Source organism: Podarcis erhardii (assembly GCF_964252035.2).
Source record: "Podarcis erhardii genome assembly, chromosome: 6".
Classification (NCBI taxonomy): Eukaryota; Metazoa; Chordata; class Lepidosauria; order Squamata; family Lacertidae; genus Podarcis; species Podarcis erhardii.
In genome coordinates, this window is record NC_138510.1 from 9696869 (window position 1) to 9723138 (window position 26270).

The 26270-nt window shown below is 44.0% G+C and overlaps 1 long non-coding RNA gene across 1 annotated transcript in view; it reads right to left on the minus strand.

The window, feature by feature from the left end:
- LOC309345223 overlaps window positions 1–26270 on the minus strand; it is a 434352-nt gene that overhangs the window by 25067 nt on the left and 383015 nt on the right. The window contains exon 2 of the long non-coding RNA XR_014158113.1: window positions 10667–10749. This is a non-coding gene — a long non-coding RNA (uncharacterized lncRNA). The remainder of the gene's footprint in view (window positions 1–10666; window positions 10750–26270) is intronic.

Below are 26270 nucleotides of genomic sequence, written 5' to 3' on the forward strand. Positions count from 1 at the left end.
CAACCTAACAGTTCAAAAGCATGTCAAAGTGCAAGTAGATAAATAGGTACCGCTCCGGCGGGAAGGTAAACGGCGTTTCCGTGCACTGCTCTGATTCGCCAGAAGCGGCTTAGTCATGCTGGCCACTTGACCCGGAAGCTGTACGCTGGCTCCCTTGGCCAATTAAGTGAAATGAGCACCGCAACCCCAGAGTCAGCCACGACTGGACCTAATGGTCAGTCGTGGACTGGACCTTTAAGGATCGAGGAAAGATTCTCCACTTACCTCTCGAAATCTGGTTATGAACACATACACACTCTTATAAGGACATAAGCAACACCGTTTCACTCCGATTGGACAGATTTTTGACCTCAAAGCCCAATGAAAACGTTTGAAGGCTTTGCGGGGGAAGGAGTCAATAACCTGAATTTCATTGGCGAAGGATTGCTCATATCTGGTCTCAGCTTGGATTGGTGTATTACTGCAGTATGCCAGTGGGACCTATAGAGGGCAGTGTGTCTTAGGAAGATAACCTTGGTTATTATCTGGAATGAAAGAGAATAAATAAACAGACACCCACAATAGTTTGTGGGTGTGGCTTTTAATGTTTGAAGCACAATTATGCATACAGTTCTATCCCCATTCACACGCACACAGGCATGTCACTGAGAGCCAGTCCATGTACTTCTACTGCTGCAAGCAATGTTCATCACCCATAACACTCACGCACAGTTAGCCCTGCCCATATCTCCATGGCACTTTTTCACACAAACGCCCAGATTTCTCCCCAAGTCAGATGCACTCTCCCCTCCATTTGCAGTGACATTTCGGGAGACAGTGGAGGAATGCACCTTTGAGGGTGAGGTCAAGGTGTTGGGCGGTTGCAGAATCTGGCTCTCGAATCAGGCTAACTTTATTTACATAGAGGAGGGAGGAAGGTTGTTTTCTGCTGCTCCAGAGAAGCAGACACGGAGCAATGGATCCAAACTACAAGAAAGAAGATTCCACCTAAACATGAGGAAGAACTTCCTGACAGTAAGAGCTGTTCGACAGTGGAATTTGCTGCCAAGGAGTGTGGTGGAGTCTCCTTCTTTGGAGGTCTTTAAGCAGAGGCTTGACAACCATATGTCAGGAGTGCTCTGATGGTGTTTCCTGCTTGGCAGGGGGTTGGACTCGATGGCCCTTGTGGTCTCTTCCAACTCTATGATTCTATGAGTGCCTGGTGTGCTCTGGTCACGAAGAGTCGGACACAACTAAACGACTAAACAAACTATATAGTGGGATCTACTCTGGATCAATATTGAGCAGAATTTCCAATGACACTAATCCAACCACACTAGTTCATCTATCCCATTTACTCGCCACAGCACACGCTGTCAATGACAAAGGCACCTGCGTACAAAATGTTTGCGTGCTGTGCCAGATTTACGTATGAGCTAAACAAGCTATAGCTTAGGGCCCCACTCTCTTGCCCCCCCCCAAAAAAAAAATTAAAGGAAAAAAAACTGGATGTACATTTCCAAAATATAAGATAAAAAATAAAAAGAAAACATACATACAGCAACAGTGTTTTGTGTTGTGTAGGCTCCTATAATGTACCGTATTTTTCCATGTATTAGACTAGGTTTCCTCCCTAAAAATAATGTCAAAAATTAGGGGGCATCTTATACACAGATACATCTTCCCCCCATTTTCTTAAATCTGATACCCCCAAAATAGGGAAGCGTCTTATACATGGGGGCGTCTTATAGATGGAAAAATACGGTATGTAATGGGCCCCGCCTGCTTGCTCATTTCTATATATAGGGTGCCTACATTCTGCATGGACTTTACATTCTATATGGACTTTTCAACAATTACTTTGATAGAATACATATTTTGTTATGTGCAAATGGCTTTAGATACCTATTAGGTCCATAAATGACCATATAGCATATTTTCAACACAAAAAACAGTGACAATTTGTTGTTGACAAAGGACAGCTGGACATATAAAGGGCCCCATTATCTTCAGTAGCTTAGGGCCTCATCAAACCAAAATCCAGCCTTGCTTGTGTAGATTCCTGCTAACAAATGTGACATATACTCAAGGCTTTTGTTGTCATTTTTCCAGTTGTCTGACAACCCAACAATGAAATCCTCTCTTATTAGGCCACCCAAACACAGCAATGCCTTTGACACCAGCATTGCACCGCATCAAGCCAGCCTGGATCAGCTCCTGATGAGACAGGTGGGACGTTTGACTGGTTAGTTGAACACCAGTGTGACACTCTGGCCATCTAATCATGCAGGAATGTGCTTCCCTGCAATCATATTAGCAGACGTGAGATTGTAATTGAGCCAGGCAGGCTGAGGTCTTGTCAGTGCTAATTCAGGATTTTACACACAAGCAGAAAGACAAATGGCAGTAAAAAAAGAAAAGAATTTTTTTTTAATAGTCTGCTCCTCAGGGCTCACTAGTGTAAGCCTCTTTTGTCAAGGTGTGTGTGTGTGTGTGTGTGTGTGTGTGTGTGTGTTAGCGGAGCTAAATTAATATACAGTGATACCTCGGGTTAAGTACTTAATTCGTTCCGGAGGTCCGTTCTTAACCTGAAGCTGTTCTTAACCTGAAGCACCACTTTAGCTAATGGGGCCTCCCGCTGCTGCCGCAGCACCAGAGCACGATTTCTGTTCTCATCCTGAAGCAAAGTTCTTAACCCGAGGTACTATTTCTGGGTTAGCGGAGTCTATAACCTGAAGCGTATTTAACCTGAAGTGTATGTAACTTGAGGTACCACTGTAAAATAATTTACACATATTCGAGTCAATGGAGCTAGTGAGCAAAACCATGCTTTAGAATTATTAAGCCATCTATGCAACCTTTTCTTTCTTCCAAAGTCCACTGATGTGATATTATCATTGTGGGTTTGCGGGGTCAGTCTGGATGATGTCCCTTCCAGTTTTTGGGAAATCTAACCCAGTGATGGTTAGATTTAAGCATGCTTCTTAGGACTCAGCTACATTAGTCAAAAAACAGCGCTTTGAATGCATTATAAACATGCAACACCAGGTGGTGCTGGAGAGCAAAAAAAAATTATTTGCGATCTTACATAGTGGTTTTTTTTCATTATAACAATTTAATTTCTGACTTATTTATAGCTTTTTTCCCCCTGTGTGTAGATCTGCTCTTATTTCTCAGTAGCCTCATTTGGCTACTTAGCTGCTGTTATTCAGCACCACGTAGCATATATGATTTAATTTGCACCTTGAATATTCAGAACTTTGAAGATGGCCCTCTAAAGACCAACAGAATGGGATCCTGGGCAATAGCGAAGGCATGAATTCAAATGCTCTCCACTAAGTGGAGAGAGATTCTTAATCACATGGCATTAATTTCACACTGAAATTAGGTAAAAGGTAATATGGTGATATTAGGTAATAAGGTAAAATGTTCCTGAGGCTCCGTTCTGTTGTTGAAAATATGACATTGATAAGCATTTTTGTGAGCAAAATCTCCTCAGGAGAATTTTGAGGAGTAACAAATTTGCAAGAGACTCTCATCCTCCCCTTTTCTGACACTGTTTGTTGGCTCATCCCCCCAGAAATAATTCACAATAGGTGGTTGGTGGAAACAATGTTATTGTTTGCCGTTTAAAGTTTTGTTGAGCTTTTGTTTGATGGAAAATGCAAATTGAATTTCCTTCCCTCCCTTCTTCCCCATTATAATATTCCTACTCCTTGTTTGTATGGGGGGGGGGTGCCCCCCACTACCTAGTGCATGACAATCAGGAGTGCTGCAAGTACTTTGGTTTAAGGAGGATATCAACAGACAACAAGTTTGATTTAGCTGCATAAAGTAGAAGTCTATCAAGTGCATGGGAAAAGCTCACTCGGGTTAAGGCAAAAAGACGACCCTTTGTAATAAATCTAGCAGTCAGCTGAGCTATGTATTCAAATTACATTCAGGTTACATTCAAATTACATTTAGGGAACACATCACAATTAAAGTAATCAGCTGGCTTTGTATATCCGAAATGAATTTTGAAACCATAATTTCCGAAGCTTATGAATCATTCCTTCTAAAGCATCGTGCAAAGCTCTTTTCTGCAGCCCACTTAAGCAAGCAATCATTGCGCCTTCAATTCTCAAAGTTAAGAGCTGAGTGTGGAACCTTTTTCTATTGAAAACGGCATCGTCTGCACACAAGGGGGTGGCACTGGCAATTCTGGAGGAACCCCAAGCTTTGCAGAAGTACCAATAACGTTTAAGAAACCCCCAAAGCAGCTAAGTGCACTCAGTTGTCACAGAATATCGAGCGTCTGGTGGTTGTGGTGGAAGTGAGTAAACTAGGAGAGGGAAGTAGAAATGGAATATCTCAGAGGAGGGAGGGTGTGGCTGGCTGGCATCGTGAACGGGAAAATGCATAGTGCTACTGCAACAATTTGTTGCAGGCCACACTTGTAAACATGGTGCAGTAGCTAGAGAGTTGGACCAGGACCTGGGAGCTCAGGGTTCAAATCGATGCTCAGCAACAAAGTTCACTGGGTGACCTTGAGCCTGTCATTGTCTCTCAGCCTACACTGCTTCACAGGGTTGTTGTGAGGATAAAACCTTGAGCTCTTTGGAAGAAAGTGGGATAGAAATGTGAGAAACGAAACCAAAAAATTCAAAACCCTAGAGCTGGATTTCGTTGCCTGGAAGCAGCTAGGCTCCATTCATATATTAATGATGCAGGGCTGCTGGTGGGAGGAAAACAAACGTCTTCTGCATGATCGGGTCCCATGTCACATCAGGAATGTATGCACAGTGACGGGAAGTGTTGCTGGCCACAGCTGCCACATCGGCAGTCAGAAGAGGTGCTGGATTCAGACTGCGAACTGGATCTTTCGAAGCGTGTGTTTCTACCTAGAACACGAAGAACCACCTACGAAGAACAAAACAGCCCATGCTGGATTGTCACTCCAAGGTTCCAGGGGTGGCAAACCTGTGCCTAGGGATGGCTGAATCCATCAATTTTGGTTTCTCTCTTGAGTTCTCCCCAGTTCCACATGTTTTCATATATGCTGGAAGCCACCCAGAGTGGCTGGGGCAAAACCGTCAGATGGGTGGGGTACAAATAATAAATTTAGCGCAAACAGGTGGGCGTGGTGAGCATTTAAAGTCCCCAACCCTAATTTGCGGGTTGCCATCTGCTTGGATTTTATTCTGATCCTGATCTGATTTTAAGAAGTATTTAATTGATTGCTCGATTTTATGTCAATGTGTTATACATTTGATGTTAGCCGCTCTGAGCCTGGTTTTGGCCAGGGAGGGTGGGGTATAATAATAATAATAATAATAATAATAATAATAATAATAATAATAAATATCATAGAATTGTAAAGACTTATTGGAAAATAAAACTCCAAGGTGGTTGTCACCAATGGAAGCAAAAGCTTTTAAAAGACTCAATATGGAGGCCAAATGGCCGAAGTATTGGGAAATATTGGAACAAGAAGGAGACAGATTGAAATTGCAGAGTTTCGAGAAATTAAAAGATAAAGTGCGAGATTGGCTTCATTATTTTCAAATAAGAGAGGCCTACAATTCGGACAAAAAAATTGGCTTCCAGGTGGAAAAATCAAAATTGGAAACAGAATTACTAGAACCCAAAACTAAGATACTATCAAGAATGTATAACTTGCTGTTAAAATGGAATACGCAGGATGAAATGGTTAAATCAGCTATGATTAAATGGGCACAAGATGTTGGACATAATATTATGTTTGCAGACTGGGAACAGTTGTGGACCACCGGTATGAAATTTACGACATGTAATGCCTTAAGAGAGAATATTATGAAAATGATGTACAGGTGGTACATGACCCCAGTCAAGCATGCAAAAATTTATCATTTGCCCAATAATAAATGTTGGAAATGTAAAGAGACTGAAGGTACATTCTTTCACCTTTGGTGGATGTGCCCAAAGATTAAGGCTTTCTGGGAAATGATCTATAATGAAATGAAAAAGGTGTTTAAGTACACCTTCCTGAAGAAACCAGGGGCCTTTCTCCTGGGCATGGTTGGCCAATTGGTGTTAAAGAAGGATAGAACTTTTTTTATGTACGCTACAGCAGCAGCAAGAATACTCATTGCAAAGTATTGGAAGACACAAGATCTACCCACCCTGGAAGAATGGCAGATGAAAGTAATGGACTATATGGAATTGGCGGAAATGACTGGCAGAATCCGAGACCTGGGAGAAGAGCTGGTGGAAGAGGACTGGAAGAAATTTAAAGACTATCTACAGAAACAGTGTAAAATTTATGAATGTTAAAATGATGGTGGATTAAAAATAAGTGGTATTAGTGACAAAGTTATAAAGAGTATGCAAAAATGAACTCATGGATGATAACATTGGAGTTGTGATATGTTAAGATATAAAGTTAAAGATGATAAATGGAAAGAGGGTAAGGATTTGCTGATTTGATTATGTAAATGGGAATACAAAAGGGGAGGTGTGAGGAAGTCAAGAAAATAAGGATATGAGCTTCAAAGTTAGAAAAAGAATAATGGATTTTTTCTTTCTTTTTTCTATGTTTATCTATTTCTTGTGTTTTGTGTATTTTTCTGTTTTTTCTTTTTTCATTGTATTTTGTTAAAACTTTAATAAATATTTATTAAAAAAAAAGAATTGTAAAGTTGGAAGGGACCCCAAGGGTCATCCATTCCAACCCCCTGCAATGCAGAAATCTCAGCTAAAGCATCCATGACAGATGGTCACCCAACCTCTCTGCTCTAAAAAACCTCCAACGAATAGTCAGTGTGTGATTCCCACCCGCCGAAACAAGTCCTCATGAAAATTCACCTGTATCTTACTGCAATTTTCCCCAATATACATACCTTTGTACATGTATACATACATATGTATTTTTGCAAAGCAGTTTTCCCTCATAAAATGCATCTCTGCATGTTACTTTCACTAACTTTACCCTATTATATATGCATTTTGATCTGTACGCATACCTTGGCTGGAGAACTGCATCACAATGTTCGAAGAAGTGTGAATTTCGAAGGGCGGCTGTGTTTCAGTTCACGTAGAGTTTCAGAAAGTCAGAAGAGCCGACGGGCCCCAGATTATGGGTGTCCAGTGCGTGTGCCACCAGAAGTTGGGTTCTGAGTTCTCGGAAGGCTTCGGACAGCATCTCCGAGGCCTTTCGAACATGACCCCCAGTGCTTTGCAAAGCACTGGAAGTTGTGTCAGGGGCCCTGTGGTCTGGGTGCTGAGCCCCCTATAGTTGGCACCCCTGGAAAGTGGGAACTGGGTAGGCTTACCACTAAATGTGAAGTGCATCCTCTGTCGTCCCCTTCTCCTTGTGCCCTCCATCTTTCCCAACATCAGGGTCTTTTCCAGGGAGTCTTCTCTTCTCATGAGGTGGCCAAAGTACTGGAGCCTCAGCTTCAGGTTCTGTCCTTCCAGTGAGCACTCAGGGATGATTTCCCTAAGAATGGGTAGGTTTGATCTTCTTGCAGTCCATGGGACTCTCAAGAGTCTCCTCCAGCACCATAATTCAAAAGCACCAATTCGTCGGCGATCAGCCTTCTTTATGGTCCAGCTCTCACTTCCATACATCACTACTGGGAAAACCATAGCTTTAACTATATGGACCTTTGTTGGCAAGGTGATCCCTACCCTAAGGAGTCTCAAAGTGGCTAACCATCTCCTTTCCCTTCCTCCCCCACAACAAACACTCTGTGAGGTGAGTGGGGCTGAGAGACTTCAGAGAAGTGTGACTGGCCCAAGGTCACCCAACAGCTGCATGTGGAGGAGCGGAGACATGAACCCAGTTCACCAGATTACGAGTCCACTCTTCTTAACCACTACACCACAGTGGCCCAAACACCACACTGACTCAATCTCCCATTAGTCTCAAGTAGCATGGCGCAGGAATGGTGGGAGTTTGCAGCTCAGCAACAACATCTGGAGGGGCATAGCCCCTTCATGTCTGGTGTAGTCTGCTGCTGGTCATCCCAGATGTTGTTGGACGATGCAACCTTATTTATTTATTTACATGACCAAAGCAGAGAGCATTAGCATGTTTTTAGAAATGTTGTAAGCTGCCCAGAGTGGTTGGGGAAACCCAGCAAGATGGGTGAGGTAACAAAACAACAACAACAGGTTGTTGTTGTTGCTGCTATACATGGCTTCATTCTGCTCTTTTGTACTCTGGAAACACGGTGGATTTTGACTAAATGTTAGGAATAACTTTTTGACAGCAAGAGCAGTTTGACAGTGGAATGGGCTACCTCAGAAAGTGATGGACTCTCCTTCACTGGAAGTTTTTAAACAGAGATTGGAGTTCTACCTGCCAGGGATTCTTTATCTGTGATTACTGTCATGCAGGGGGTAAGTTTGGATGACCCTTGGGGTCCCTTCCAGCTCTACAGTCCTACACTACTAAACAGGCCATCTGCAATATTTGCTGCCACCCTAAATCAATGCGGCACGCAATGTAGCTAACATGGTTACCATCCCCCTCCCCCCCCTTTTAAAATATAAAAGACACTTCAGTTTTGGGTTGAATTATTTTCCTTCAATGGATGATTTCCATCAAACAGCCTGTAATACATAGATGTCACTTCATTTCCCTGCCCCACAATTTTAAATTTTCAGTGACAAAAGAGATGCACCTTTTTAAAAAATATTCTGCCTCTTTGTTCCATTTTGTAGCTGGGATCTGACTTGTCTCTGAGATTATGCAAAAAAAGTTGGAGCGCCCCGACTTAACTGATAGAGATACAAAAGGAATCCTGCTAATGACACTTTGATTGTGAGTTTTAAAAAGAACAGAAAGTCACAACTTTTTTTCCTTTTTTTGATGAGCTTGTTGCTGCTGCAGATGTTGTCGGTGCTTCTTTTCGGCAGTGTCTGCTTTGAGCATTGGACTTTTCAGAGGAAGAGAGTGTGCCACAGCTGTACCTGTCAAGAGGGTGTTGTTGTACGAAAGGATTTACAATGACATGCATTTGTTGAAGGGGGTCATTTGTTCCGTAGCTGTGAAGAGCATCAAACTCCTCCAGTGGAATAAAAAACCCGGCATTTATTTGCAGGTGCTAATGGACATTTCTAGTGTCTGAAACCTTCCCTTGCAAAATCCGTTACAAAAGCCCCCCTAGAAATCTCTCCTAGTCAATAGAGCTATGGAGTGTGACATGTCTCTGTATGCTCAGGTTATGAGCTGGGTTCTCCTGAATATGCTTCATAGAAGACCATTGTTCACTTTAACTCAGACACAGTTCATGCTGCTGAACCTTGGCCAGGAATGTCGGTAACTAAACAGGTGTGTTGTCAGGGTTATACAGAATTCCTTTGCAGGGCTCTTAATATAGGCTAGAGGCAAGATTCCTCTTTCAAAGGGAGAGGGGTATGCGGGGACTTTATTTACAGAAACTGAGCACAATTAATTCACTGTGCTTGAATACAACACATATACGTACACAGGAAGCTGTCTTATACCAATTCAGAACACTGGTCCATCTAGTTCAGTATTGTCTACACTGACAAGTAGCAGCTTTCCAGGGTTTCAGACTCAGGGGTCTCTCGCAGTCCCAGAGATCAAATATGGGGCCTTCTGCATGCAAATCAGGTGCTCTACCTTGCCCAACACATGCTCCGTTAAGTATAATTGCTTAATGCACACTGAAATGGAGAATGTCTACACGTGTATTACCGAAAGCTTTTCTGTGGTGCTATATTAAGCTCTCTGAGCTCCTAGATGGTTTGATAATTAACTGTTATTATTGTCTGCTAGCTAACACGGGAGTGTTTAACCTTAGATCACATGAAAGGTATTCAATTGCAAATCACCCATTTTCAATGGAGTTGCCTTTGGTCTTTTGTTCCCAGCCGGAGTGGGAGTAAGATGTGATAATGAAGCTGTCTAGGAGTTACTGTGCCTTAGGCAGGATGTGGCTAATACAGGCTGGAACAGGAGAGAGAGAGACACACAGTTTTGATTTATGGAAGAAGTACAGTTATTTATAAGATGCTTAACCTGTTCTGGACATGCATGGAATTCTTTGGATGCATCTTTGATTGTTTTTGTTCTGCTTGAAGAAAGTTTTGCAAGTAGAGCTTTGAATCAAATGGGTCTGGACTCAGCACTAAGCCAGTAACGTGAACACACCCTTAGAATTAGGAGCAAGACTTTCTCAGCTGGCTGTCTTTCTGCTCTAAATTGCCTCCATCCTCAGTTGCTTTTCCACTTGCCTGAGGAAAGATCTTGATCTTTTCCCCTTGCAGATGAAAAAAAAAAAAAAACCCTAAGGAGTGGGCTTTTGAATAGGAAAAGGGCCAGAGGGAAGACGTTGATCTGTCTTGGGGTGTGTGTGTGTGTGTGTGTGTGTGTGTGTGTGTGTGTATGTTTGTGTGGACAATGCAGGAAAATAAATGCAACTGGCATGTGACGTTTATTTCTTTATATATTTCTATATATATTTCTATATATGCTGATCTGCTCACAGATCTGTAGCTAAAGGAGCATGATCACCTGAATTTCGCACATACAGAATTGACTGTGAAAAGTTGAAACATCCCTCCTTTTTTCTGCATGGGTTGTAGCTTTCTTTCTTTCTTTCTTTCTGGGGTTGCAGCGCTCATCCCGCTCTAAAGGCTGAGGGAGCTGGCCTTTGTCCACAGATGGCTTTCCGGGTCATGTGGCCAGCATGACTAAACCACTGCTGGCACAACAGAACACCGTGATGGAAACCAGAGTGCACGGAAATGCCGTTTACCTTCCCACCACTACTTCTTCTTCTTCTTCTTCTTCTTCTTCTTCTTCTTCTTCTTCTTCTTCTTCTTCTTCTTCTTCTTCTTCCTCACCTTTTCCCCTGATAGGGACTCAAGGCAGCTAACAAATATAATAAGAACTGCTAAGAACAGATGTTTTAAAAATCATTAAAAACAATTAAACACAAACACACACATTTTAGGGTTGCTATATTTTGAAGAGCACAAAGGAGGACGCTATAATGACTCTCAGTTTCAATACCAGTGTGGTGTAGTGCCAGAGCCAGTGTGGTGTAGTGGTTAAGAGCAGTAGTCTCATAATCTGGGGAACCGGGTTCGTGTCTCCGCTCCTCCACATGCAGCTGCTGGGTGACCTTGGGCCAGTCACACTTCTCTCAGCCCCACTCACCTCACAGAGTGTCTGTTGTGGGGGAGGAAGGGAAAGGAGAATGTTAGCCGCTTTGAGACTCCTTAAAGGGAGTGAAAGGCGGGATATCAAATCCAAACTCTTCTTCTTCTTCTTCTACCCCTATTATATGCAGGCTATAGAAGCTGTGATATATTGCTGAGCGGGGCGGGAGAAGAGAAGAGGAAAGCAAGTCTTCAGCCACTAGTTATGTCTATGTCTTATCCAGAAAGCATAGCCAGAGACATTTTGGCAAATTTAAAAAATCCAGCTGGACAGAAATTTTACCCCTGAAAAAGAGGATGTGTCCTGGAAAAAGAAGGCACATGGCAACCCTAATTGATCCATTAAAAACATACGGGCAATTATAACAAACACAGCACAGCACAACCCCCTCATTAAAAGCAGTCAGTTCTCCAGTTGGAACAAGAAGGTCTTCATCTGCTGGCAGAGGGACAGCAAGAAGGGAGCCTCTCTAACATCTCTAGGGAGGGAGTTCCAAATTCTGGGAGCAGCCACAGAGAAGGCCCTCTCCTGTGTTCCTATCATGCATTCCTGTGAGGGTAGCGGGACCGAGAGAAGGGCCTTGCCTGAAGATCTCGGAACCTGGGCAGGTTTATATGAGGGAATATGGTCTTTCAGAGAGCTTGGACCTAACCCACATTGGGCTTCATAGGTCATAACCAGCACTTTGAATTGCACCTGGAAACCAACTGGTAGAACAGAGGAGCTGTTCTAATACGCTCCGTATAACCATCTCCATTCAGCAATCTGGCTGCCGGTCTTCAAGCCAGCAGAAGTTTCCGAGCACTTTTCAAAGGCAGTGTCACGGTCCGGGTTAGAGGCAGTCAGAGCCCCGGCTTGGTACTGCTGGGTAGAGGTCGGGAAGCAGGAATCAACAGTCCAGGGGTTAGGAAGCCAAGAGTCCACGAATCAGGAAACCAGGAGTCAGGAAGCCAAGAGTCCGAGGGTCAGGAAACCAAGAGTCAGGAAGCCAAGGGTCCAGGAGTCAGGAAGCCGAAGCACGGCTAGGTGTGTAGCGTGTTGCTGTGGCAAAGAGCCAGAGGGAAATGCTGCTCTTATGTACCCCTCCCAGCCCTTGCCACCAGGTGCTACGAGTCTTCTGTCAAGCCTCACTTGGAGGATGCGGACCATTTGGATCCCTTCCAATCAGGATTCAGGCCCCACCATGGGACTGAAACTGCCTTGGTTGCGCTGGTTGATGATCTCCGGCGGGCTAGGGACAAAGGTGAGAGCTGTTTCCTAGTTCTGCTGGATCTCCCAGCAGCTTTTGACACCATCGACCATAACATCCTTCTGGACCGTCTAGAGGGGCTGGGAGCTGGGGGCACTGTCATACAGTGGTTCGGCTCCTTTCTCCTGGGCTGTGTCCAGAAAGTGGTGTTGGGGGATGAGTGTTCAGACCCCAGGGCTCTCACTTGTGGGGTGCCTCAGGGTTCCTTCCTCTCCCCCGATGCTTTTTAATATCTATATGGTCCTATTCTGAATAATCGTGGAGTTAGGCAAGGCTGTATATTGGCCCCTACCCTATTTAATCTTTTTTTATCTGACCTACCATTATTCCTTCAAAACGCAACCACTCATACTCCTTATTTAAACAATTGCCCATTCTTTCTACTACTTTATGCAGATGATGCTGTAATTATTTCACTCTCTGTTTTGGGTTTAAAAAAAATTATTTAAGAGTTTCTCAAACTACTGCTCTCTTAATAATCTCAAAATTAATTATGAGAAGACAAAGATTATGCAATTCAGAAAGAGAGGGAACCCAAAAGGATGTATAATTAATGGACATCTAATACAGGAAGTTAAGCACTTCAATTATCTGGGAATCACATTCAAAAATAATATGAATTGGAATACACATATATGTGCTGCTATAGCTAAGGCCAAAGTGACAGCTCACCATATAAAATCCTATTTTTTTTCTCCAGTAGGAAACAGATTCATCCCAGCTGTATTGCAAGTGATTGATATGAAACTGTGTGCCCAACTTCTTTACGGCACACCAGTGTGGATTTCAGGTGACCTCAAGAGGTTGGATAAATTTCACGCTTCCCTTCTGAGGTCATTATTAGGACTTGCAAACTCAGCAAAATATGAAACAATATGTTGTGAGCTGGGAATATTGCCTTTATCAGTTAGAGCATGGCTGAGGACCTTGAAATATTGGATCTTCCTCCATTATAGAGCCCTATCCCCTAATTCTCTACTTTACGATCTCTTAAGTGATAGTGCAATCTACAATCTATCACTGATATGTAGGAGAAAACTGGATTCTATAGGGCTCATTCTAACTGACTTTGAAATCTCTGATCCCAAAGATACATGGGAAATTATTAGGAAGACTCTCACAGAAAAAAGTGCTCTCGCCATGCTTGAGGTTGCAAAGTGCAGCACCTGCTCTCCCATTCACTTAAATCTCCCTTTGTGTAGAGATTTCCAAAAGGGATACATGACAAATCTGAAGAATCATGAATCGTGTAGGCTGTTTATGTTGGCCAGATTCAACATGTTTCCCTCGGTGGTAGTGAGAGGAAGATATTTAGCTATCCCAGAGTCTGAGCGTCTCTGCAGGTGCGGGAAAAGGGAACTCGATACTCTGGAGCATATATTCTTCTCCTGTGATTTTGGTAGTTATGCCAGAATACAATTATATGAGGCCCTAAAATTCAAAAAACAGATTTGTACTCAACCAACGGTCCAGGACATGCTGGCGGATGGCGATGATCAAGTTACTTTAATAGTGGCCGAATTTTTGAGAGCTGTCCATGATGAAAGAATGGGCCATGATAAAGAGATTTAGTGGTTTCTAATGGTAGGTGACGTTGCTGTGTTGTATTTTTATTTCATATTAAATTGTATTATATTATTCACGTACATTAATTTCTGGGAGTTAAGAATAGGACTAGGATAAATTGTGTTTGCTGTACTCGTATTTTATACAGTTGTATATGTTGTTTGTCAATGTGTGGTGTGCTATGCCTAATAAAGGATTTTGAATTGAATATCTATATGAAACCCCTGGGAGAGATCATCAGGGGGTTTGGGCTGGGTGTTCATCAGTATGCAGATGACACCCAGCTCTACCTCTCGTTTAAATCAGAACCAGTGAAGGCGGTGAAGGTCCTGTGTGAGTGCCTGTATTGTTTTTAACACTCGATTGGAAGCTGCCCAGAGTGGCTGGGGAAACTCAGCTGGATGGGCGGGGTATAAATAATAAATTATTATTATTATTATCATCACCTGTTCCAGGCCAAGCTCAGGAAGGCCCCAATCCTGCAAGGCCCTACCAGTCACAGGGCCTGGCTCCTGCACGCACTCCTGACAGGCAGCCCTGTGTAGAGTGAAATTGCAGTAATCCAAATGGGATGTAACTATGGCATGTGTCCCTGGAACATCAATGCAGTGTCCTGGCGGGCCATGGTGGAAATTGAAAATGGAGAATCACTAATTTAGTTGCACAATGAGAAGGGACTGGGGAGGTCTCAGCTCTGCTAGACCTGGCTGGGATCATGGGGGCCCTGGCATCTGGCTTAGGATGAGAGGCAGCGGCACACAATTCAGAAAGAGTTGGTCCCAAGAGTATTAGAAACGGGCAAGCGATTTGAGTCACAGTTTTTGAACAGGCTCCATTGGCAGAGCTAGAGAAAAGAAAATGTAATTCAGGCACAGGTTTAGCCCTAATGGCAGCCCATTATTCTATGATGCATGTACATTAAGTGCAAATTGCAACTTAATATTGTCCCTGCTGCCTAGTTAATCTAATTTGAAGTGATGAAGCTGGCTCCATCACACGACCTGATATTTCAGGCTGGGCTTTGTGAAGCCCCATTTAAGCTTCCTTTAAAGGACAAGCATCTAGACTCCCGCACTGTAGTAATTTGGTGATTACAGAGTTAAATATTCTCCAATTATTATGGGCTGGAGCTGGGGATGGAAGGACCTGTCTGTTTCATTTCTCCTAGTTTCTTGTTCTTCTGATCTTAAATTCGCTTCTCCCCATTTTGCAAGCAATCGGCTGCTCGCTACACGCAGAAGCTCCCTGCACGATTTAGAACAGTATGTTTTGCATGAGAAGCTTCTATACGCCTTGTTTGCAAACCGGGCAAGGGATATTTATCGAGGGGGTGCCTGTGTGAATTTAATACAGCAAAATGATTTGTGTCACAGATGCAAGCTTGCCCATCTCAGTGCCTAGTCTGTACCTCCTTCCTCCTACTTAACAATTCAGGAGGGAAATAATAATAATAATAATAATAATAATAATAATAATAATAATAATAAAGGAGCTGTCCTAACCCCCTCAAAGAAGTCAGCCTAGTTTCACAGCACGTGAACTTCCATCTGATAACAGCATGGCTTGGGACAGATGGCCAACGAGGAAACAGCTGTTCACTTGGGGGAGAGCCTATCAGCAGCAAGCATTCTCCCCCCATCCCGTGTCATACGGTGAATCTCCTCGGTCATAAGTCCCCTATAAATGAGCTGATTGTGAGTGTCTCAAGCAGGAGAGTGTGTCTGCCGGGCACGTAGATCTGCTGCACTGGCAGATTTTCCAGGACATGTGCATATATTGCGTGTTGCGGGGGGAATGGAAGAAAAATGTGTATTGCCTCTTTGCAAGCATTCGTTCTGCTAGGCTCATGCCAAGGGTGCATTGCGAACCTCCTAACGTAACAGCAAAATAGAACGATAAAATCAGGTGACAGGGCGGGGCGCTGACAGTGGCTTGGAAAGGGGATTAGCCCAATTTCAGCTACTGGATTCAATGCAGCGGGTAATAAGGGAAGAAGAATCTGGGGCAGGTATAGGGCCCACCATGGGTGCACCTGAAACCCCCTTAATGCTTGCTTATGGGGTATGCATGGACATCCTATTAATTAATAGGATGGATGTCCTATTCAATTATTATAATTATAATTATTATTTTGTTTGTAACCCACCCATCTGACTGGGTAACCCCAGCCACTCTGGCTGGCTCCCAACATATAAAAACATAACAATACGTTAAACATTTAAAAACTTCCGAAAGAATGGAAAGGGTTTATTGATACAATTTACAGATAAATTGTAAACAGATAAAAACATTGGCAGGATCATTGTAATAACTGGCAGTTTCATAAGAGTATAAGTTTAAGGAAGGCGAATAAATGACCAAATAAGTTAATTTGGATATGTAGAAGATATTAAAAATAAATTTAAGGAACTGCATAAAGAGGGGGGGAGGAAGTCAAGCTTTGCAATGTCAAAATGACCGTAAAATCAGTGAAAGGCATAAACCTGAAAAGTATAAATAAAAAATTTAAGAAACTAAATGAAATAAAATGGACATTAAAAACTTCCTTTCAAAGGGCTGCCTTCAGATGTCTTCTGAAGATTGTATAGTTACTTATTTCCTTGGCTCGGGGGTTGCAGAACTCAATGCCCTCCAACATTTCTCTGATGAAAATAGGGACGTCCTAAGGAAAAGCGGATGGAAGTGAGAGCTGGACCATAAAGAAGCTAATCGCCAAAGAATTGATGCTTTTGAATTATGGTGCTGGAGGAGACTCTTGAGAGTCCCATGGACTGCAAGAAGATCAAACCTATCCATTCTTAAGGAAATCAGCCCTGAGTGCTCACTGGAAGGACAGATCGTGAAGCTGAGGCTCCAATACTTTGGCCACCTCATGAGAAGAGAAGACTCCCTGGAAAAGACCCTGATGTTGGGAAAGATGGAGGGGACAAGGAGAAGGGGACGGCAGAGGACAAGATGGTTGGACAGTGTTTTTAAAGCTACCAACATGAGTCTGACCACTGCGGGAGGCAGTGGAAGACAGGAGTGCCTGGCGTGCTCTGGTCCATGGGGTCACGAAGAGTTGGACATGACTAAACGACTAAACAACAACAACAAGGAAAAGCAGGACATTCTGGGATCAAATCGGTAACTGGGATGGCTTCTGTAAATCCGGGACTGGAAAATAGGGGCATTTGGAGGATCTGTTCCTATGAAGAACACAATGCACAAATTCCTCATGCTCATCAGTCCCAGATACTCCTGTTAGGATTTCAAGGCTCTATGTGTGTGTGTGTGTGTGTGGTTTTATTTTTTTCACCAATAAGTTTATCATTTCCTAGCCCTGCAGGGCTTGCTTAATGCATCCAGTTTGTACCGAACGAAGCAAAGTGGATGACAGAGAGCCCTAGGGTTCAACATATCTAGCTGTGAGTGTCACTGGAAATTGGTGCAAGGCAGGAACAGAGAATGACAGGCCCTTGATAAAACGACAAGAATTTTAAAGGGCACTGCGATCTTGCTAACACAATCTGGCCATTTTGGACCAGCCTGGCTAATGTTAATCTAATACGGAGACCTTTCCCAGCAGGCTGAATTCATTATACTTAAAAGCCGAATCTGTCTTTCTGTCCATCCATCCATCCATTCATTTGTACTGTACATATATTTGCTACTTTCAGTGTTCAGGGCGAGTGTAGATTATTGGCATCACAGAGAGGTTTGGCCAGGCTTAGGTAAAATCTCCAAGGTTTGCAAAAAACCTTTAGGGGGGAAAAGACCTTAAAGTGGGTGGGTGGGGGGAGTCCCAGAAAAGCAGCCCAATGACAACTGAGCATGCTCAGTAGCCAAAGACTGTAGAGTCACTTATATATCTAGCAGTTACAGATAGGTAGCCGTGTTGGTCTGCCATAGTCAAAACAAAATAAAAAAATTCCTTCCAGTAGCACCTTACAGACCAACTAAGTTAGTTCTTGGTATGAGCTTTCGTGTGCATGCACACTTCTTCAGATACACTGAAACAGAAGTCACCAGACCCTTCTATATAGTGAGAAGGTGGGGAGGGGTATTACTCAGAAGGGTGGTGGGAATGGGTGATTGGCAGATAGCTGTGATGAGCCTGTTGACGACTCTTAACGACTGCAATAGGTCTTACAGGAAAAAGCAAGGGGTGAGAAGGTGAAAAATGGCTTTGTCGTGTATAATGAGATAAGAATCCAATGTCTTTGTTCAGACCAGGTCTCTCCATGGTTTTAAGTTTGGTAATAAGTTGCAATTCAGCAGCTTCTCTTTCCAGTCTGTTTCTGAAATTCCTTTGTAATAGAACAGCTACTTTGATATCTTGTATAGAATGTCGTGGGAGATTGAAGTGTTCTCCTACTGGTTTCTCTGTCTTGTGATTCCTGATGTCAGATTTATGTCCGTTTATCCTTTGGCGTAAGGTTTGGTCTGTTTGTCCAATATAGAGAGCTGAAGGACACTGTTGGCATTTGATGGCATACACAATGTTAGACGATGAGCAATTAAATAGTCCCGAGATGGTATGTGTGATGTTGTTGGGGCCAGTAATGGTGTTGTCCGGGTGTATGTGGCAGCAAAGTTGGCATCTGGGTTTATTGCAGGCTCTGGTGCCAGTGTCCGTATATATCTAGCAGTTAGGATTCCTGGTTTTCACCCAGGTGGCCTGGGTTCGATTCCTGGCATAGGAACAGTTTCTTGAGCTCAGTATAGCTCAGGCAGTAAAGCAACAGACTCTTAATCTCAGGGTCATTGATTTGAGCTCCATATTGGGTGAAAGATACCTGCATTGCAAAGAGTTGGACTAGATCAGGCATAGGCAGCCTTAGGCCCTCCAGCTGTTTTGGACTACAATTCCCATCACCCCTGACCACTGGTCCTGCTAGCTAGGGATCATGGGAGTTGTAGGCCAAAACATCTGGAGGGCCAAAGGTTGCCTATGCCTGGACTAGATGACCCTCGGGATCCAACTCTACAATTCTATGTAGTTTGTTAAGGGCTCTGAGAGTTGTTAGGAGTTGACCCGTGTTTCCCTCACAGAGCCACAATTCCCAGAGTTCGCTTGGAAAAGGGATTGACTATTAAACCGCTCTGAGAATTGTGAATGTGATTCTCACTTTAGTACAGTAGGCTGCATTCCAACCATGTGAAAGGAGGGTGTTTTCTATTTACAAACCTCTCCATCCCCCATCCAGAAAAGCAAGAGTATTGTCATGGTCCAAGGATACATTCCAGTCTGTCAAAGGCACACAGGGCATGGGTTTGACCCAGGGTGAGTCCTGAGACTCAGAGGACCACATTTTGGCCCCTGGGTCGGAGCTTCACCACTCCTGTACAGCCCCTCTTAAAATACCAGAATCCTATATCTTTGAAACCTAAGATTGCTCTGCCAATCTATCCAATGCCGTTAGGATAGCGCCCGCGAGAGCTTGAGCTGAAAATGAAATTAAAGTGGCCGAGGAAAGGAATGATATTGATATTTCCAGTCCTGATGAAAAGCATTTCTCCAACTTACACCCAGTTTCCAATTGCCTGATGAAGCTGATTTGGGTTTCTTTTGCCCATCATCACTCCAGAAACACAATCTCTGGTGTTTCAAAGTTGCCCTAGAAAAATGAATGAGAAACCTCTTATGTGGCGGGTGAAGGCTACATTGAAATATCTACTTCAGGTGAAATATCTATTTCAATATACAGGAAGACTATGAAATAGCAAGGAAAGATAAAGGTTGAGCAGGATGTGCAATCATTTCCAAGAGAGGACATGCCTTGCCTTCATATTTCTTGCAAGGGAAAGTTAGGGAAATTCAATGCATTGCAGCATTTTCTTCCCCAACCCTCACTTTCCACCAGCAGTTAGTTTCACAAGGACCAGCTGGTTCCCCTCCAAGAAGGTAATATGATTTACGTTTAAGTTAAACAAGCTATAGCTTAGGGCCCCACTCTCTTGGGCTCTCCAATCCACTATTAATATACTGTACTTCTTCATAATTGTATTTCAGTTCAACAATTACTTGGATATAATACATATTTTGTTATGTGCAAATGGCTTTAGATACCTATTAGGTCCATAAATTGCCACATAGCATATATTCAACACAAAAACAGCAACAATTTGGTGTTGACAAAGGACAGCTGGACATATAAAGGGCCCCATTATCTTCAGTAGCTTAGGGCCTTATCAAACCTAAATCCGGCCCTGGTGATAAAGCGTGTTCTCATTAAAGGGAGAGCACGTGTTGCGGATGGGGCCGGACAAAACATCCTCAGTTGCCAGCCAGGCTGTTGCAAGGGACTTGGATCAGATTGGTGGCTGTTGTTACTGGGGTAAATTTGATGTTGCCAGTTTAGGGGTGGGATCAGAGGTTATTTATTCTAGGTCCACAGATTGTTCCTTTCTCTTTCGCTGTGGATCACCCGCCCTCCCTCCCTTGATGGGCTTCTGCTTTGACCTTGCTATGCCTGTCATGGGGTCGTTCGCATTGGTGCGAGGGCCTGGTAGGAATTTTTCCTTTTGGCTGATTAGTGTGTGCCAATTGGGTTTTGCCTACTGCGTAGCAAATCGTCACAACTTGTAAGGTTGGCGGTTAGGCATTGGTTAAATTGGTTGGTGGAGGGGTATGGATTGGCTGTGCCTGCCCCTCCAATGCTGCTGCTGCACGGGAATTCCGTTAAAGGAATTCTGGGGCTTACCATCCCCTTGTCCAAACCCCTGGAATCGGGTGCGGGCCGCGTAAGACCCCAAGGAGCATGCGGGGAGGAACTGAAGGGTCTGTGTCGCAGCCCCAGTTGCCCTGATCTTGTTCCTCCACACTGACTCTCGCTGGAATCCGGGAGTCAGTGCTATCCCCCAAGGCGGGGGGGATAGCTAGTCATAACCAATGCCTAAGCAACCATTCACAATATGTATGATAATAAAGTTGTGGCCAAAATTATGCCAAAAACCTTAAACAAAAATTATGTGTGATGTGTGAGTTATTGGGGTAGGGGTGTTTTGGGGGACCTCAGCACGCAACTCATATATATATATACAGTGGTACCTTGGGTTACATACGCTTCAGGTTACATACGCTTCAGGTTACAGATTCCACCAACCCAGAAATATTACCTCAGGTTAAGAACTTTGCTTCAGGATGAGAACAGAAATCATGCGGTGGCGGCGCGGCGGCAGCAGGAAGTCCCATTAGCTAAAGTGGTACCTCAGGTTAAGAACAGTTTCAGGTTAAGAACAGACCTCCAGAACGAATTATGTTCTTAACCCAAGGTACCACTGTATATATATCATATAAATATCTACTACTTTACTAGGAGCAGAGGAACTGGGGAGAGCAGGGGACCCTCAGTTGCAGTGGTTCAGCACAGGGCAGTGGCAGAACATGTTCAAACTGTGCATGTTTAAATGCACACACGCTAGGGGGCTGGGCACAGGGCATGGGGAGGGGGGGAGAAAGGAGCCCACCACACTCCAGCCCAGCTCTTGCAGCCAGTGTAACACCAGCCCTGAGCTGTTTTGCAGGGCTGCAATGTTCCTGGCCTCACAAGGTGGCCCAGGGCCCTGTACCACTTTGTCAGGCTGGGATCTGATCAGATCCCAGCCTCACAAAGCCAGACCCTCCAAGTGCCCCTAGTTTCCAGGGACACCCCTGATTTAGAGAAGCCGTCCCAGTTTCTGATTTGATCCCAGAATGTCCCACTTTCCCTTAGGATGTCCCAGTTTTCAGTGGAGAAATATTGGAGGGTATGGAGCTAGCCAACCCCCGAACCGTCTGAAGGCAATCCTGTAGAGGGAAGTTTTTAAAATGTTAAATGTTTTATTGTGTTTTTATATATGTTGGAAGCAACCCTGTAAGATGTGTGGGGTATAAATAGTAAAAGTGTTTTTATGGAATGGGACGTCCCTGTTTTCCTTAGGGAAATGTTGGAGGGTATGCAAACCAGCTTGGGGAGGATGGTATGATACAGAAAATAAATACAGAACCAGCAACAACCTAATTTATTTCCTTTCTCTACGAATTACTCCGCTCAACAAAGAACATGACTTTTTAGTTCTAATAATTTCAGTCCCCGTCTCCTTGGAGAGTTGGACAGTGTTCTTGAAGCTACAAACATGAGTCTGACCAAACTGCAGGAGGCAGTGGAAGACAGGAGTGCCTGGCGTGCTCTGGTCCATGGGGTCACGAAGAGTCGGACACGACTAAACGACTAAACAACAACAACAACAATTTCAGTCCATGCCCTGCCAGCCACAATGTTTGCAAAGGAGTCATTTGTTTTCAAACCCCTTTGTGCCTTTCCACAATGCTGCCATCCCCTAGTTTGCCTTTTCACCTGTTTAACTTTTATGCAAAGCTAAATGGATAAAATCATACCCATTCCCACCCCACTAAACACAACAGCCACTTTCTTGGCATACATGCTGCCAAATGATTTGCCCGGTTGCATTTTTATTTTTCACTCTAATTCTCTCTTAATTGGTCCCCCCCTTCAACCTCTGTGTCTTGCAGTAATAAAGTGTTGGGTCTGCATGGTTTGTGTTCTGGTCTTTGCCCTATAAAAGGTTGAATTTCACAGATATTTCACAGGTATCTGACAGACCACCAGAACCAAAAGACATTGTGGATTGTTTCTTAACTAAAGGTAAAGGGACCCCTGTCTGTTAGGTCCAGTCACGGACGACTCTGGGGTTGTGGCGCTCATCTCGCTTTACTGGCCGAGGGAGCTGGCGTTTGTCCACAGACAGCTTCCGTGTCATGTGGCCAGCATGATTAAGCCGCTTATGGCGAACCAGAGCAGTGCACAGAAATGCCATTTACCTTCTCACTGGAGTGTACCTATTTATCTACTCACACTTTGATGTGCTTTCAAAATGCTAGGTTGGCAGGAGCAGGGACTGAACAATGGGAGCTCGCCCCGTTGCAGGGATTCGAACTGCCGACCTTCTGATTGGCAAGCCCTAGGCTCAGTGGTTTAGACCACAGCGCCACCCACTTCCCTTGTTCCTTAATTCGAGAAGTGAAAAAGCATACCCAGATAGAAGCTGTGATGGGAATAAGAATAAAAAGAGTAATGCCCTGATTCCAGTGTATTGCAATTCAAGTATGCAACAGCCCAGCAAAGGCAAAGTTTGTGTACATTTTCCAAGACCCCACCTAGGCCCTCATCTCCGTTCAGCTGGGTTATAAGAGCTCTAGAAATCACTCATTACCTGCAATATCCTGCTACACTGTCTACATGCTTTTAAAAAAATGTTTTGAAATAAATTGCAGTTGGAGAAATATTGTTTCAATTATTTTTATGGCACACCTCCAGGTTTATTCGTATTCCTCTGAGTCCCACTATCACTTTCTTTTAACTTCTTTTTACTTCTTCTACTGAGCTATGTTTGGTTTCTATTCCCCGCTTCATTTGATTTTATGTTCCTAAACTGAAGTTTTACTCATTTGCTCCAAAGCATATGCCCTTCAGATATTATGTTGAATGTGTGGGTGGGCCACACAAGTTTTGCGACCCAGTTCTTTGACCAAACAATCATTACCAAAATGCAGGGAGACAGTTTGATTATAATCCATATATTGTTGGAAATAGAATTGAAAAAGCAATGAGGTAAAATTGCTTGCAAAAAGGAGTCTATTAGCCAAACTGCACACAAAATTGTGTTTTCGTTAGGAGAAATTTGCACTAAAATCCTGACTAATCTTCATGAGGATAGATAGATAGATAGATAGATAGATAGATAGATAGATAGAGGTGTGTGTATGTGTAAATTCCAAATTGCTTCAGAACTGTAGAGAACTGAGTTTAAGACTGAAAAAAATGAGAAACAGAGAAAAGTAGAAATCAACAGATTTGTCCTTCCTGGCATTCAGCTAAATCTGTGAAAGATGCTCTGATTTTAAATAAGCGGATAGACTTGTGCTGATTTTTAAATATAGTTTTATGTGCAGGACTTTGATTTTAGTATGATTCAATAAAACAAGCAAATGTTGCTGTACGTACCGCAGAGTTCAAGTCTGTTTTGGAAGAGATGGGTAAGAGAAGCCGGAATCCAATGATGCAAATAAATTTATCATTATTATTTTTAGCTGAGTACCAGAGGGCAGCCCCTTGCTCTGGGGTGCATAGGTCACAAGGGAAACAAGAGGAAAACCTGCACCCCAGCGGTAGAGCATTCACATTGAATGCAGATGGTCTGGAGTTCGATCCCTGTCAGGGATACTTTTGCCTCTGGCCCTGCGCACCCCTGGCATGTGGACCCTGGGAGGTTGCCCAGGAGAACACGTGGCCCCTGGACTGAAAAAGAGTCCCCACCCCATTGCAGAAGAACAATTAACAGCTAGTTTTATAAATGCACCACATAACATATGCCGTTCTGTTTCTTAGGAAGGAGTGCCAGCATAGCTCTGTTAGCGTATAATTAACCAGATGGGGAGAAAAAGAACCAATTATTAGGAGGTTGTTATTTGATGACGTACTCGGCATAATTAAGCTGGCTGGCTGTCATCTGAAGAAGAATGGGATGAGAGGAAACAAATAGATTCAGGTTCAAAGATATTGGTGGGTGAGACCAGGGGGACTTTGTGGTTTTCCTTGGTGGGGCTGGACAGCTGGAAGGTACACATGCTTGGACAATGTCAAGGCTCTGCCAAGGTTTTTGGGAAAGCTATTCCTCCCCCAGTTGAAGCAAGCGCAGAGAAAACAAGGAGAGTCATTTTTTTAATGAGTTTCATTCAATCCTAATAGTGATAATAATAATAATAGTTTATTATTTATACCCCGCCCATCTGGCTGGGCCTCCCCAGCCACTCTGGGCGGCTTCCATAAAAACCAAAAATACAATAAAATATCACACGTTAAAAACTTCCCTGAACAGGGCTGCCTTAAGATGTCTTCTGAATGTCAGGTAGTTGTTTATCGCTTTGACATCTGCTGGAAGGGCGTTCCACAGGGCGGGCACCACTACCGATAAGGCCCTCTGCCTGGTTCCCTGTAGCTTTGCTTCTCGCAATGAGGGAATCGCCAGAAGGCCCTTGGCGCTGGACCTCAGCGTCTGGGCAGAATGATGGGGGTGGAGACGCTCCTTCAGGTATACTGGACCGAGGCCGTTTAGGGCTTTAAAGGTCAGCACCAACACTTTGAATTGTGCTCGGAAACGTACTGGGAGCCAATGTAGGTCTTTCAAGACCGGTGTTATATGGTCTCGGCGGCCGCCCCCAGTCACCAGTCTAGCTGCCGCATTCTGAATTAGTTGTAGTTTCCGAGTCACCTTCAAAGGTAGCCCCACGTAGAGTGCATTGCAGTAGTCCAAGCGGGAGATAACCAGAGCATGCACCACTCTGGTGAGACAGTCCGCAGGCAGATAGGGTCTCAGCCAACGTACCAGATGGAGCTGGTAAACAGCTGCCCTGGACACAGAGTGAGAGACAAAAGAACGCAACAAGCTTTAACATGGTATTGCTCCACACTGGGTTCCTACTCCCTCTTTCCCAGCAACAGCATCTCCCCTTACGGTGGCTGCTTGTGGCCAAATGTCTCTGATTCCTTTGTCCCTGCATGCTTAAGGAACGCCAGGTTCTGGGAGAAGGGGGATCAGAAATACTCTCCAGTGACAACGTGTCATCTGGCTCGGTCCAGTATACCTGAAGGAACATCTCCACCCCCATCATTCTGCCCGGACACTGAGGTCCAGTGCCAAGGGCCTTCTGGTGGTTCCCTCACTGCGAGAAGCCAAGTTACAGGGGAAAAGGCAGAGGCCCTTCTCGGTGGTGGCATCCGCCCTGTGGAACGCCCTCCCACCAGATGTCAAAGAGAACAACAACTACCAGACTTTTAGAAGACATCTGAAGGCAGCCCTGTTTAGGGAAGCTTTTAATGTTTAATAGGTTATTATATTTTAATATTTTGTTGGAAGCCGCCCAGAGTGGCTGCGGAAGCCCAGCCAGATGGGTGGGGTATAAATAATAAATTATTATTAATGGCTGCTCTGCTTCAATCCCCCCCTTCTTCTAACACTTCCCAACTATTTTGTTCATCTCTTTTTGAGCTGTGTCCTTACTCATCCCTCTCCATCCCCTGCTGTGCTTCAATGCTGCATTCTTCTTCTGCCACGTCCGGGGTGTGTGTGATCTCCACCACTCTCCATCCATCTGGCCCTCTTGAGTCCAATCACTGACAGACAAGCATCCCCTCTTACGCATATCAGTTGTCCTCTGCTCTCACCTGTGGCTCCTAGAAGCTGTCAGCATGCAACAACACCCACATCCCAGGAAACTGACTGGCCAACTAAACCAGGTGAGTGTAGCCAGTGGGTCTCAAACCCTCAGTGAGT